The following is a 15,817-nucleotide window of genomic DNA, read 5'->3' on the forward strand; positions in this document are numbered from 1 at the left end:
TTTTGTGGTCCCGAAACCACTTTCTGACTAGGGCAAATTAGGGGTGTCACAATTAACCAAGAAATCAATTTGACCATATTTAAAGGACAAAACCTAGTTCATTTAACAACCACATGATATCACAAATGACCATTTCCAAGCCATCAAAAACATACCAAAAGAGTTTTATAAACAAGCACTTAAGAATGGCCAAAATGACCTAACTTGAACAAACATTAAAAGTCCATCAAACCAAACATAACTTCAAAAGCATATACATGCCAAATCAACCATTAACACATTCATGAACTACCATTATACAAGGTCCTATACATGCCATATATAACCTTGGCCAAATTACTCAAAAACTACTGAAATGGTTGCTGGATAGTGTGATTGATCGCCTATAAGCTTCTAATCGATCGAGCTTTTGATAATCTATAAAACAAAGGAAAGTAACTACGTAAGCAACTAGTGCTTAGTAAGCTCGTATAAAATCAATCAAAACTTACCATTTCATTAGCACAATTTATGAAATAAACATAATATCATTACTAAGACCAATATCTTAGTAAAAGCCTATTCAAACACCATCAAACTCACAGGTTAATAGCTTCATCCATAATACATATGAGTTCATTTATAACATAATTAGATTTCATAAGATACATCATTTATTCATCAACCTTTTCATAAGACCATGAACCATTCCATTTCCTTTACTTACCTGTTAAACCATCTAGAATTGAATCGGGTACTCGGGAATGCTCACACATAGTGTGTCTTTCCATATAAATGTAACCTTTCCTTTCCAATAGTGCTTACACGAGCTGTGAAATAGGTCTATTCACACGAACTGTGGGTCGGAATGTTAGCTACATGATGCTACTCACACGAGCTGTGGAGAATTCACAACAAATGTAGGACCTCAGCCATCGGTAAGACATTCAAAATCAGCACCTGAAACATGAAATCCCTAATGACATGTCATTTTATCCTATGAATTCTTAAGGTTCAAACGAGATTCGTTGTCCATCAATTATTCATACATCGGTACTTATACAATTTCAAGTCCGTTTATATTAACATAATATAGTAAATAATTAATTTAGCTATCATTAATATCATTATAATTTATATGAACTTACCTCGAATACTTTGGTCGAAGAAGTAAAGTTGAACATTAATCCGAAGCTTTAGCCTTTCCATGATTTAAGTCTGGTTGTTGTTTATCTTGATCATGCAAGCACCTATGTTGACTGAACATTAAAACCCTAAAAATGGTTATTTTCTTCTTCAATTTTAGTTGGAGAACTAAGTGATGAAGATGATACTATTTGATTATTTTAATTAGGTGTTTATTTATTCAATTACAAATTTAACCTTTAGAAACTATTAAAATTTCATTAAAACCTATCCATGCACATCCACTAACATGCAATATGGTATATTTACCATATAAGTCCAATAGCTTTCCTTTCCATAGCCATATAACCCTTTTTAACTAATAGAATTCAACTTTTACACCTTTTACAGTTTAGTCCTTTTTACTTAATTAACTATTTAAACTTCAAAATTTTTTAACGAAATTTTAACACGACATTAAAAAAATTCGTAGACATTAAAAAATAATACAATAGTAATTCTCGTCAAAATTGTGGACCCAAAACCACTATTTTTGACACCACAAAAAATGGGTTGCTACATTTAATGTGCTTATTCAATCCAATAAACTCCCTCTCATATTCAAACACGATTATCTTTTTTTGCTTGAGTTCTAAAAATTCTTTCTTCATCTGCTCGACAAAGAGTCTATTGATGAAATTTTCTCTCAACTTCTTTAGGAAAAAGTCCAAATTTACTTCCTCTATTGGGACCATGCTAGTTTCTGTGGTCCACCACTGATATGCCTCATTTTCAAGCAAGGAGATGACGTATCTCAAACTCTTAGTTGGGGAGCACTGCATATCTTCTGTTACACTAGTACTCTAAAAATCTAGTTTTATGCGACGATTAGATCGTCTTTCTTCCCGCCTCTAAATTCCTTGGCACTTCTCTTACTTATGACTTCTATAGGGTCCCATATAAGCACTACTATAGTTGATAATAGAGGTGCAGGGTTCGCTAGTGGTGTAACTTTTGTTGTTCTCGCCGTCTTCTCAGGTCTCATCAACTCATCATGATATCTATGGGACGAGGTTGGTGCAACTTCCATGTATCAGTCAAACCATTGTCCCATAACCTGGCCAATCATTTCCATTAAGGCCTTCTTAGCCTCTGTTCCACAAACTCCCCGGTACACAGAAAGCGTAGGGTGACTCATTGGTAATAGGGCGTTGCTTTTGATTTCTTCCCTTTCAGCATTGCTAGAATTTATCAACATTCTTATTTCTTTTTTTCTTCGCTACAATACACAAATTTATTTAGCAATACTATGAAAGTTCCAGCCAGATTTATGTAACATGTATTGCAGGGTCCAATTTAACACCCTGAATTTAGGCCTAGAAGTTTTGGGCCTTGAGCATGGAAGCGTTTGAAGACAACTTATAATATTTTTTTGTGCATGTAAATTTCGTTAATGAAGGCTTGTTTTAGTGGTTAAGTGTGCTAAGAAGTGTTGGAGAAGTCTTGGGTTCAAACCTGGACTCTAGCAAAAATTTTGGTTTAAGGTGAATCAAACCCTAGGTGTAGTAGGTAGGCCTTAAGAATATTGTTGCATAAATTGTGCCACAAAAAGCCTTGTGGTCTAGTGGCAAAGTAGCCCCACATAAGAGGCAGGAAGGTGGCGTCATAGAGTTGGCAAGGAGGTCTGGGGCTCGAGACTCATGGCAATCAAAGAGCATTTATTTTGCTAACAAGGGGCGGCAAGAGTTGGTGTTGAATTTAAACTCTGATGATGGAGGGATCCCACATCGGGAAGCTAACATAAGAGTGGATGCGAAGTTGGCTTTAAATAGAGAGAACCATAAGGAGAGTAAAGGTACCTTTCTTGGCTGATCCCTTTCGCTTTATGGCGTTCTCGTTTGGGTTGGGTGTCGGCTAAGAGTGCTAGGAGTGCGGATTAACTCCAGTCTCCTATCAGGTGTGTATTTCTCACTACTCTAGCTATAGGATGGCTACTTCGGGCCACGATTGGCCGAAAGGGGCCATGTGGCCCCAATGGGCCTACAGGCCCAATTGGATAAGTTGTTTGATTGTGTAGTAAATATTGGACTAGGCTAGGTAAATCTCATATCTGTGGCTAGATTTGGGCTAAAAGGGCCATACGAGCGTATGGGCCCATTTGGGCATAGAATAGGCTTTAGGCCCATTCGTATTGTTATCTCTATTTAGAATACTTTAGTTTACCAAATTACTGAAATACCCTCAAGTTGTAAAATTACCAAAGTACCCCCGATTTACAGAATTACCGTTTTACCTTCGATTTACAAAATTATTGAAATACCCTTATAGGGTAAAATTACTGAAACACCCCTGTAGGGTAGAATTACCGAAATACCCTTGTAGGGTAGAAATACCGAAATACCCCTGTAAGGTAGAATTACCGATATACCCTTATGGGGTAAAATTACCATTTTGCCCTTAGGGTGTTAAATGACTGTTTTGCCCTTGTTGGCAAGTGACTGACTTGGACTGTGTGGTTGACGGATTTGATTGTGAATATATGTTGGTGATATGAATGACTTGACTGTGATTGTTTGATTCAAATATGGGCATGACATTCTGCATACATGACATGTTGCGTGGGTTGGGATTTTGTACGGAGGAAGATCTAATCTATTAGTATCGCATGGTTGCTTGACGACTATGGATCCACCAAAGGCTTAAGAGCCGTATGTTCGTACTAATTTGATAAGGTCGCATGGGTCACCCGAGACGACTGTGGACTGATCAAGGGCTAAGTGTCGACCATGTTACAAAAGGCTGTGTGCCGTTATTGTGGGCTTCGTGCCTATTATAGACCCATTATCGATGGCTTTGTGCCACGTTTCTGATAATGTGGCGAGACGACTGTGGACCGATCGATGGCTGAGTGTCGATCATGTTACCGAAGGCTGTGTGCTGTTATTGTAGGCTTTGTATTGATATTGTGGGCTTAGTGCCAATTATAGACCCGTTATCGATAGCTTTGTGCCACGTATTCTATTAAGTGGCTTTGCCATATTATCTGATTCTGGTGGCTCTACCACAATATTCTGTTATTAGCAGCTTTGCTACATATTGGTGTGTGGGCTAGGTGGGTTGAGTTATTCCCCGCATGGTGTGATAGGCTGGTACAGGTGGTGTGATGGCTGGATTGGGTTGGGATTGCATTCACATTCTGATTCTGATTCTGATTCTGATTCTGTCACATGATTCTAATTCTAATTCTCATTTTGATTCTAGTTCTGATAATGTTTCTTATTCTGTAATGGGCTAAGGCCCATCTGGTACTGTCTGTTATAATAGGCTAAGGCCCAATTGATACTGAAATTGTAAGTAGGGCTGGGGCCAAACTTTTAATTCTTTTATATGACTGACTGTTCCTTTTATATAGTAGGGAATTTCACACTGAGTTTTCAGTAAACTCACCTGCTTATTAACCTTTCGTAATTTCCATTTTAGACGGATCGCAATTGCGAAGGGCTCTGAGAAAGCCACACACACCGCTTATGTTACATTTTTATTATTACTTCTAAATATTTTTATGTGGGTTGTAGTAAAGTCGTTGTAATTTTTCGGATTTCTAATTTGGAATTTTATTTATTGTTCTTATAATTGCTAGTATTAGAACACGGTTTTCCAAAGCAACTCATCGTTGTTCAAAACATCACGTATCCGCAATTGTTTTTAAATTAAGCTTCCAGAATCGCCAAGATTTTTACAAAGTTGTTAAGAATGTTATTCAAATTGAGGTTTTCTAATAAGGTTTAAAAAGGGTATAAGTTTTTAATTATTAAGAAGGGTTTTTAATGGAAACATGGTTTTTGTAAAACACTTCAATGTGACACGTCAGATTCGAGCTAAACATATAGGCCGAGTTTGGGGTGTTACATCTAAATTGTAGGTTGGGTAGTTTCTCTCATGAACCTTCAGTTGCTGAAAGCATAACCGACTACCTTTCCTTCCTGAATCATGAGGAACTTAGCCCACTATGTAAGGCATTGTTGTAAGCCATAAATTCCTTCCCTATGGTCGAATCAACACAGGTGCTTTGGTGAGTATCGTTTTAAGTTTTTCGAAGCTCTCTTGCCATTATCCTATCCACTCAAACTCTTTTTTCTTTTAGAGAAACTTTGTTAAGGGTGTTGTTAAATTGGTGATGTAACAGTCCAGTTTAGACCCTAGTCTAAATAGTGGTTTTGGGACCACAAACCTAAGTCAAAAAAATATTTTAATATTATTTTCAGTGCTTATAATATATGAAATGACATCTGTGAAAGTTTCGTATGAAAATTTAATCGTTTGTGTGCTTAATTTGATAAAAGGACCTAATCGCGTAAAACATAAAAGTGGCCTTCTAATTGGTAAAGTGCCTATTTGATATGTCTTTGTAAATGAAAGGTCCTTACATTGATATTTGAACATTAGAAGTATGAGTGGACATTAATAGCCTTATATGTTAGTGATTTAAATGTTTATTAATTAAGGGTATAATGGTAATCTATGTATAAATGATGAATTAAATAAAAGAAATGCTAAAGTTTGCTCATTTTAAGTCTTCCTCAACTGAAAATCAAAGAAAAAGAAAATAAAAAGAGCCATCTAGGGTTTGGCTATGCTAAAGCTCAATAGAGGTATGAATTTTGTTCCGTTTTTTTATAGTTTCTACGTTTTTGTGATCGTTGCTTAAAGTTCTATCAAGCCCATGTTTGAATTTTTGAAATTTTTGATGATTCTAAGTTGAGCCATTGATTAAATTAGGAGTTTTATGAAGTTTGATGTTAGTAAATGAAAGACATGTATTGGGTTAGCATATATTTGCTTTGAATTTTTGATGAATTTGAGTAAAATGGGCTAAATTGTGAAATCTGTAAATTGAGGGACTAAAATGTGAAATAAATGAAATATATGGACTTGTTTGAACTCCATAAAAATTTAGCTAAGCATGTGTATAAAGAAATTATGTGTATTTTGTGATTTTGTGAAATAGGGACTAAAGTGTCAAAATATGAAAATGTGAGGGCTAGTTTGTAAAGTACCCAAAATATGTGTTTTTGGATTGATTTGAATGAATGTGAAAGTGAATAAATTAAATTTGAATTGATATAGATCAAGCACCAAAGAAAACATAATTAGATCGGGGAAAGTTAAAAGTCATCTAGTAGCTGATTCTGTTTCTTCGAATTCGTACAATGTAACACCCCAAACTCGGCCTAGGCGTTATGGCTAAACTTGTGATGTCACATTGGAGTGAGTTTTGACCAGCGTAGTTTCACTGGAAAAGTGTGTTTGTTTTGAAACCTCATCTGTGTTCTTTAAGAGAAGTTAACTTATTTGTTCATTTGTTAATTTATGGGTTTGATTAGCAAAACATGATCCATATTAAATCGTTATTACGCTTTGAAAACATTGTTCGTTGCAGAAGCTTTTAAAACAAGTTGTGTAGCTTGGTAGTTTAAAATCATTTACTTTTTGAAAAACTCGTGTCCTACTACTAACAAATATAAATCAATTTTAATAAATACCCAAGTAAAAATAAAAACTTAAAACGACCTTATTACATAAAATTTGTCCAAATAAAACTACTTTTACTAAAAATCCAAAACGAAACATAAACAGTGGTGTGGCCATCCCTAAGTCCCTTGCAGCACCGGCCCGCCTAAGGATTACCTTTATAGATAGGCAGAAAAGGTGAGTTTATGACACTCAGTGTGTAATCCATATTTATCAGACAGTCAAACATATAGAGTTTAACAGTCTGGGCCTAAGCCCATATCAGTAGCAATATCAGTGTGGGCCTTAGCCCAATATAGTAACAGTATCAATGTGCATACAAAGATCTTACCCATCCATCCTCTACACTCCACTCCGTCTAGTCCTACACTCTATTTGGGGATAAAATCGACCCACCCATCCCTACACTCCAAAATATAGTTCTGGTCTCGGCACTAACACTATTTGTAGCAAAGCTGCCAGTATAGGCTTATAGCCTTTCAATACACTTCCTCCAATATCATATATCCCACCCCATGCAATGCAACATAATATAAATGTTCATACAATAAAGATGGCATGCTCAATAGTCATATAACATACAGGGGTATATCCATCATTTACCTTATAGGGGTATAACATTCATTTCATAGTTTAGGGTCTAGATATACTTACCGACTTGCTAGTAGGTCCACGGTCATCTCGAGCGACCCATGCAACCTTCACAATTTAAACAGCGAAAATGTGCCCACGCCCTTACTACAGCTTATGTGGGCCTACTCGCTCGTCTGTCCTATTAAGCTCAATTATGTCCTTGGCCATGTGAACTACACAGCCTGGCCTGTTATACTTCACACATTCACGTGATTTGCTTGTGTGGGGCTCACAATTCCGTGTGGCCCACACAACCCAGTTCAGCCAAATGTGGCCCAAAATGACCTATGCCCACGGGATCGCTCGTGGTGACCTCTACAGTCGCGTGCTCCCATTTATATGTTTATCTGACCATATGGGTGAACGCACGCTCGCATGGCACCAATGTTAACAGTTTTTCAGCTTTTGTCGTTTAACGATTTAAGTAGTGTGATTACACACCTAGTTGCAGGAATGCGCTTACTAGCCCACGCGCCCAAAACCTAACACAATCAAGACTTCAGTTAGATACCCAACAACAAATTGCAAGAGACCCTAACCAACACTTGCTCACAATTAAACCTATCACTTACCTTCTTTGATCACCCAAGCACCGTTGCAACAACCGCTTCCAATCCTTAGAGATTTCCTGCAACCCAAATACTACTTGTAAACTACTTCCATCCACATATCCCACAAACCAAATGTATAGTGCCTTACGTAAATGAAAGCCAAGAATAAAGAATAGTAATATTCGGCCAACACCCAAAAACACTTCTAAAATCCAAGGCACAAGATGAAACAATCTCGCTTCCTAGCAGAAAATGTCAAAGAAAAGAGGTGTCAGACAGATATTATTTCGGCAGGAGAAAGAAGACTAGTAACTGAACCCTCATACCAAAAATGAATAATCAGCAATACCAGAGAAAGAAAAGAAAGATCGTTATGGAAGGAGTGAAAATACCTTACACTTGAATCTAATTGCTCGAGGAGCAACTATGGCAGTCGAAGCACAAAAGGGGAAGGAGTGCGGTAACTAGTCGAAGTGTTATGATAAACGGATGTCATGAAAAGAGGAGAAAAGGAAGGGTATACAGCATGAACGAAGAACCAAAGATGCAATCGGAAAAGGTCAGAGAGGGAAAATAGAGAAGATAAAAGAAGAGTCAGTATTCGGTCATAAGAGAATGGAATAGCTCGGCCAAAGTTTGGAAGACAGAAAAGAAGAAGAAATTGGCAATGGAAAAATAAAACCCAAAACTAAAACCCCAAAAGTACTAAAGTGAGAGGAACACAGCCAAACCCATAACACCAATCAATTTTCCCAAAACAAACAATCCTAAAGCTAAGACTTACTAAACCAAAACTCAATGGGTGTGTAGAGTCCATATTCAGCACAACCTTCTCTCCCTCTTCAACTTCCCAAGATTACCTCCCTAAAATCCTCTACAAATCCCTCAACCGAACCCCTCTATCCATATCCCCAAAATCCCTCCTAGAATTTCAGCTACACACTCCCACTTCCCTCAAATACCAACTGCCCAAACTTCAGAGTCCCAGAAATCTACAACCATCCATAAGGCAACATGCCAAAATAAAATGCTCTACTGCATTGCTACGCCTCGAACTTAGACCCCAAGATCACTCCACATGCCCCTTGCCACCAGACCAACAAAATTTTTATGCTAAACAACATTCCCTTTAATTTAAAAGTCATCTAGCAGGAGATAAGGGTTTATTCAAACAAAAGCTAAAACTTTGTTCAAGCCAGGGCCTGAACCCATGACTTTTCAGACACTCCCAGAGCATTAAACCACTAACGCAAGCATACTACCACGACACATACACACAAAACTAATTTCTTTGAACACAGTTTTCGGGATTTGAGAATTTAAGGCGTTACAACTCTACCCCTTAAAAGAAATTTTGGCCTCGAAATTTACTTGATTAAAATAGATGAGGGTATTGCTGTCACATTGCCTCCTCGGGTTCCCACGTGGCTTCTTTAGAACTATGATTAGCTATAGCACCTTAACCAGTGGAATTGGCTTCCTTCTCAGAACCTTCACATCGCGATCTAAAATCTGAATCGGTCCTCTTCAAAGGTCAGATCCGACCTAACTTCAACTTTCTCAGTCAAAACGATGTGTGCAGGATCAGAACGATATCGCCTCAACATAGAGATGTAGAATACGTTATGAATCCAGTCAAACTCTGGAGGTAACTCAAGCTGATAGGAAATTGGTCCTACACGTTTCAATATACAATATGGCCCAATGATCCTAGGGTTTTACTTGCCCTTTCCGACCAAACCTCTGTACCTTCTTCCATGGCGAGACCTTGAGAAACACCAAGTCCCCCATAGAATACTCAATCTCTTTACGCTTTAGATCTGCATACAATTTCTTCCTGTTAGATGCTACCTTCATCGATCCTGAATCAATCTAACTTTATCTTTTTATCAAAAATCAATTCAGGACCAAGAACCCGCCGCTCACTCAACTCAGTCCAACAAGTAGGAGTACGACACCTACAACCATATAATGCCTCGTAGGGTGCCATCTGTATGTTAGACTGGTAGTTATTACTGTACGCAAAATCTGCCAAAGGTAAGTAGTCCTCCCAACTGCCACAGAACTCAATCACACAACTCCTTAACATATCCTCCAGTATCTGAATCACCCTCTTTGACTACCCGTCTGTCTATGGATGGAACGCAATACTAAAGTCCAACCTTGTACCCAATGCTTCATGCAACTTCTTCCAAAATTGAGACATGAAGCGAGGATCTCTATCAGATATGATGGAAACTGGAACCCTATACAGTCTCACAATTTTAGACATGTACAGCTTAGCCAACTTCTGCAATGAGTAATCTGTACGAACGGGTATAAAATGAGCAGATTTAGTCAATCGATCAATGATGACCCAAACTGAATCCTTCTTAGTAGGCGTTAAGGGTAGTCCACAAACAAAGTCCATAGTTACTCTCTCCCACTTCCAAAGTGGAATCTTATCTGTCTAAAGTAACCCTGAAGGCAACTGATGCTCTGCCTTAACCCGCTGGGAAGTTAGGCACTTACTCACAAAATTAGTAACTTCTTGCTTAAGTCCTGGCCACCAATATAACTCTGAAAGGTATCGGTATATATTATTCCCACCAGGATGCATAGCGTACGGACTACTATGCACTTATTGCAGTATAGACTGCCCCAAATCAGTGTCTTTTGGTACACAGACTCCCTTACGGAAACAAAGTACCCCTTTGCTATTCAATCCGAAATCTGAAGTTTCCTCACTCTCTATCTGTCGAATTCGCGTACCCAACGACTCATCTTCCAACTGTTTACCCCTAATCTGCTGAATCCACTTCAGTTTAACTTGAAGTTTGGCCAGTAAACTACCATCATTGAATAAGCTGAGACGAGCAAACATCACCCTCAAATTAGTAACAACCCTACGGCTCAGTGCATCGGCTTCCACATTAGCCTTACCAGAATGGTATTTAATCAAACAATCATAATCCTTAAGCAACTCTATCCATCTACACTGCCTAAGGTTTAACTCCTTCTGAGTGAGAAGATACTTGAGGCTTTTATGATCCGTGTAAATGATACATTTCTCACCATGCAGGTAATGCCTCCAAATCTTCAGTGTGAAAACCACCGCTGCCAATTCCAAGTCATGCATCAGGTAGTTTGCTTTATGCGTCTTAAGTTGGCGAGACGCATATGCCACTACCTTACCCTTTTGCATCAACACGTATCCCAAGCCAACATGTAGATAGTGAATTCCTTCCCAAATTCTGGTTGTATTAAGATAGGGGCCTCAGTCAGAACTTTCTTAAGTTTCTCAAAACTTTCTTGCTATTTATCAGTCCAATTAAACGGTACCACTTTACACAACAACATAGTCAAAGGTGCAACAATCAATGAAAATCCCTCAACAAACCGTCTATAATACCCTACCAAACCCAAAAAACTTTAAATCTCAAAAATCAACTTAGGTTGCTTCCAATCCAAAACCGCTTCAATTTTCTGAGGATCAACCCTAATCCCCTCCGTGGACACCACATGACCTAGAAAAGTTACCTCTCGAAGCCAAAATTCACAATTACTAAATTTAGCTTTCAATTGTTTCTCCCTCAAAATCTACAGAACAACATAGAGATGTGCGTCGTGCTTCTCCTGTAACACCCCTTACCCGTATCCGAGGAGGGTTAAGGTACGAGGCGTTACCAGACAAACATACAAACATTAAACTAAAATACGAGCCATAAAATTTTATTCATATTTCAAAGCGTTCATTCTCTTACACATAGTCCCTTATTTGAGTCTACGGAGCCCAAAACATACTTTAGAAAGGGTTTGGGACTAAACCGAGAACTTACGAAAATCTTGGAAATTTCATGCTTTAAGGCTCCACACACCCGTGTCCCAAAGTCGTGTTCCATACACTGTTGAGACACATGGTCGTGTCTCTGCACGTGTGGAATATACATAGGCTATTTTCCAAACTTTGGTCAACCTTGATCTCTTACACACTTATACAAAATCAAAAGCATATAACATGGTATTCATTTAATGATTAAACATCCTCAATTAAACCACAAACATAGCATTTGTATGTCATCATACATGTGTCTCTCATACTCATTTTACCTTGTTTATTATAGTACCACTTATACATTTATACCAAGATTATCATCTTACCAAATATCTTCACTTAATCATCAAGCATTCATATTTAAAGCTAGATCATATCTTTATAAAATACCACGACTCAGATGCGCAAAATAGCATGTTTGTCTGAAACATTTCAATTCAATTCCATACCCAACAAGCATTACATTGAGACTAGTCATATATATATATATATATATATATATATATATATACACATGTCATGATACATAACATTCTCTTTTGTTTTCTTATAAACACATATCATTTATTTCATTATATCAATATTTCATATACCATAGTTTCCATGTATTCCACATATATTTATTTTCCTCCTCCTCCTCTCCATTCCACATCCTTAATGTATATAGCATTCTTGTAAGTACGATTTCACAATTTACTAATAAATGTTCACATCAAACTGTCTACACGAGTCATAGTCATTTAATTATTTATAATTCGAGATACAGAGCTCCAAATTAAGATCCGTAAATTTCCCTGAAACTAGACTCACATATCGTTCCACCATAAAATTTTCATAATTTTGGTTTATCCAATTAGTACAGTTTATTCATTAAAATTTCCCTGTTTCACTTTCTGACAGTTCTGACCTCTCTTCACTAAAAAATAATTATCTCATAGTACAGAACTCGGATAATTTTCTTGTTGATTTATCTTGAAAATAGACTCATTATGGATTTTAAAAATATAATTTTGAGCCTCTAATTATTTTTCTCCAAATTTTTGTGATTTTACAAAGTCAGAACAGGGGATCACGTAATCATTCTGAATCAGTCTCACGAAAACATAAATATCTCAAAATATAGAACTCCTTTTATTTCTATGTTTCTTTTATATGAAAATAGACTCATTAAGCTTTAATTTGATATCTTATTCAGTCTCTGATTCAATTTATAATATTTTTGGTGATTTTTCAAAATCACGTCACTGCTACTGTCCAAAACAGTTTTATTGCTAATTCACTCTTTCACACTTTCTTTGTATTAACCTCATTTTAACATTTATATCACAAATCATTTTCACCACATTTCATACATCACAAGTATAGGCCCATGATCACAAGATCACCATAAAATCATCCTCATGTATAACTTACTTGTTTATAACCTTACCACATCCTGGTCACTTAATGAACACATCACCTTACCACATCCCGGTCACTTAATGAACACATCATTCACATAACCAAGTTCTGCACATATTCATCACAAAACTCACAAAGCAATACTTAGAGAGTCTCCGTTGAACACTTCGGATCAATCCTCGATACTTGGTGGTTTTAGCACATAGCTCCACCCATCATATAGTTCGGCTCTCTTGTACACATGGTGAACACTTAGTACCACCCATGTGACCTAGCCATTTATCTCGTAGCTCTCTTGTCTACATGGTGTCCTTCACTTGGAACCACGCATGTGACCTAGCTACATATATCCCGTAGCTCTCTTGTCTACATGGTGTACACATAGTATCACCCATGCGACCTAACTACATCATAATGTCTTGTAGCTCTCTTGTACACATGATGTGCACTCAAGACTATACATGTGACCTAGCTACATACCATCTGTATCATCCAATCTTTTCAAGGTTCAATCGATTTCTCTCTTTTCCAACAATTTCACCAATCAAGTAATTATCCACAAACATATTTCCAATATTTTTATAAAATATCATAATACAAGTAATAGTAATGTATTACTTACATATAAACTTACATCTCATTTAATATCAACGCAATAACATTAAATTACACATTGTCTTATTAAAAATCATATGAACTTACAATTTCCCATAATATCCATAATCATAGAAATCACATTTATGTATGATAATTCAATGCACTTCATGTACCATAGACATATTTTTAAATCAATTCATAAACTTGGCACCATAATCATTTAATTTAACATAATTCAATTAATTCACTAAATTTAACTTTCAAATATAAATTACTGAGATTATTGTTGTATTATTATCATACCAACTTACATACTTTCAACACCTCGGAGATCATAGTAAATATATCAATTTTACATTGAAACATGCATAAATTAATACTTATTATACATATGAACTTACATTGATATTAAAAGCACCATTTTACCAACTTTCTCAATTTTCGATTTTTCTCTCATTCTAGGTTCAAATCTCGTTTTCCGGGATCTAAATCATCATATTTTACTTATTTAATTAATGTACTATTCAAAACAGTCCTTAACTCAAACTTTGGAAAAATTACAATTTTACCCTAAACTTTTGCATATTTACACTTTTGCCCCTAGGCTCTGGAATTAAACTTCATCCCTTATTCTTATGTTTTATGACATGATGATCACTTTTCCTTCTATGGCAACATCAAATTCTCACTCTAACATATATTTATGACTATTAGGTATTTTCTGAGATAAAGCCATTTTGCTCGTTTTCACTTAAAACCGGTTGCACAAGTTCAGTAACATAATTTAAAACCTCATATTGTATCATAAAACACCAGAATACACAAATTTTACCTATGGGTATTTTTCCAAATATGAACCCTAGGTTGAATTATTGCTAGCATAAGCTAAATCAAGTTAGGGACTCCAAAAACGTAAAGAACTTGAAAAGCAGGGGTTAGAACGGACTTACAATTGAGCTTGGGAAGCTTGAAAACCTATCCATGGAGTCTCCTTGGTATACACGTCCATGATGAAGAAGATGAGCAAAATTGGCTTTTAATTTTGTATTTTAATTCATTTTACCCTAAATGACCAAAATACCCTTACTACTAAACTTTCCAAAATTCCATCCATGTCCAATTTTGTCCATAACTTAGAAATTGGTCAAATTTCTATTTAAGACCTCCTAATTAATATTTCAAATCAATTTCATATTAGAAACTTCTAGAATGCAAGTTTTGCAACTTATTCAATTTAGTCCCTAACTTGAATTAAGCACTTTATGTATAGAATTTATTCACGAAATTTTCACACAATCATGCAATCATATCATATACCTCAAAATAATCATAAAATAATTATTTATATCTCAAATTTTGTGGTCCCGAAACCTCTGTTCCAACTAGACCCAATTTTGGGCTATTATATCTCCTCAGTCCTCGAATACACCAAAATGCCATTTATAAACACCAGTACGAATCAATCTAGATAGGGCGAGAACACTCGATTCATCAAATCTATAAAAGTCACTGGTGCATTCGTCAGTCAAAACGGCATCACTAGGAACTCGTAATGATTGTAACGAGTCTGAAATGTTGTCTTGTATAAACCAGTCTCCTTAACCTTCAGTTGATGGTACCCTGACTGGAGATCAATCTTAGAGAAGACCGAAGCTCTTCGAAACTGGTCGAATAGATCATCTATCCTCGGTAGGGGGTACTTATTCTTGATAGTCAATTTATTCTGTTGCTGGTAATCTGTAATATCCTGATTTTGGGCCTAGTCGGAATAGTGGTTTCGTGACCACAAAATCCGAGATAGAAATAATTATTTTATGATTATTTTAAGGTCTATGATATGATTGCATGATTGTGTGAAAATTTCGTGAAGAAATTTTATGCATAAAGTGCTTAATTTGGGACTAAATTGAATAAATTGCAAAACTTGTGTTCTAGAAGTATTTTGCATAAAATTGAATTAGATTATTAATTAGAGGTCCTTAAAGAGTAATTTTACCAATTTCTAAGTCTATGGACAAAAATTGGACATGGATGGAATTTTGAAAGTTTAGTAGTAAGGGCATTTTGGTCATTTAGGGTAAAATGAATTAAAATACAAAATTAAAAGCCAATTTTGCTCATCTTCAACCCCATGGCCGAATATAGCAAGGAGAAACCATGGCTAGGGTTTTCAAGCTTCCAAGCT

The sequence above is a fragment of the Gossypium arboreum genome, chromosome 1, assembly GCF_025698485.1.
Source record: "Gossypium arboreum isolate Shixiya-1 chromosome 1, ASM2569848v2, whole genome shotgun sequence".
NCBI classification, from domain to species: Eukaryota; Viridiplantae; Streptophyta; class Magnoliopsida; order Malvales; family Malvaceae; genus Gossypium; species Gossypium arboreum.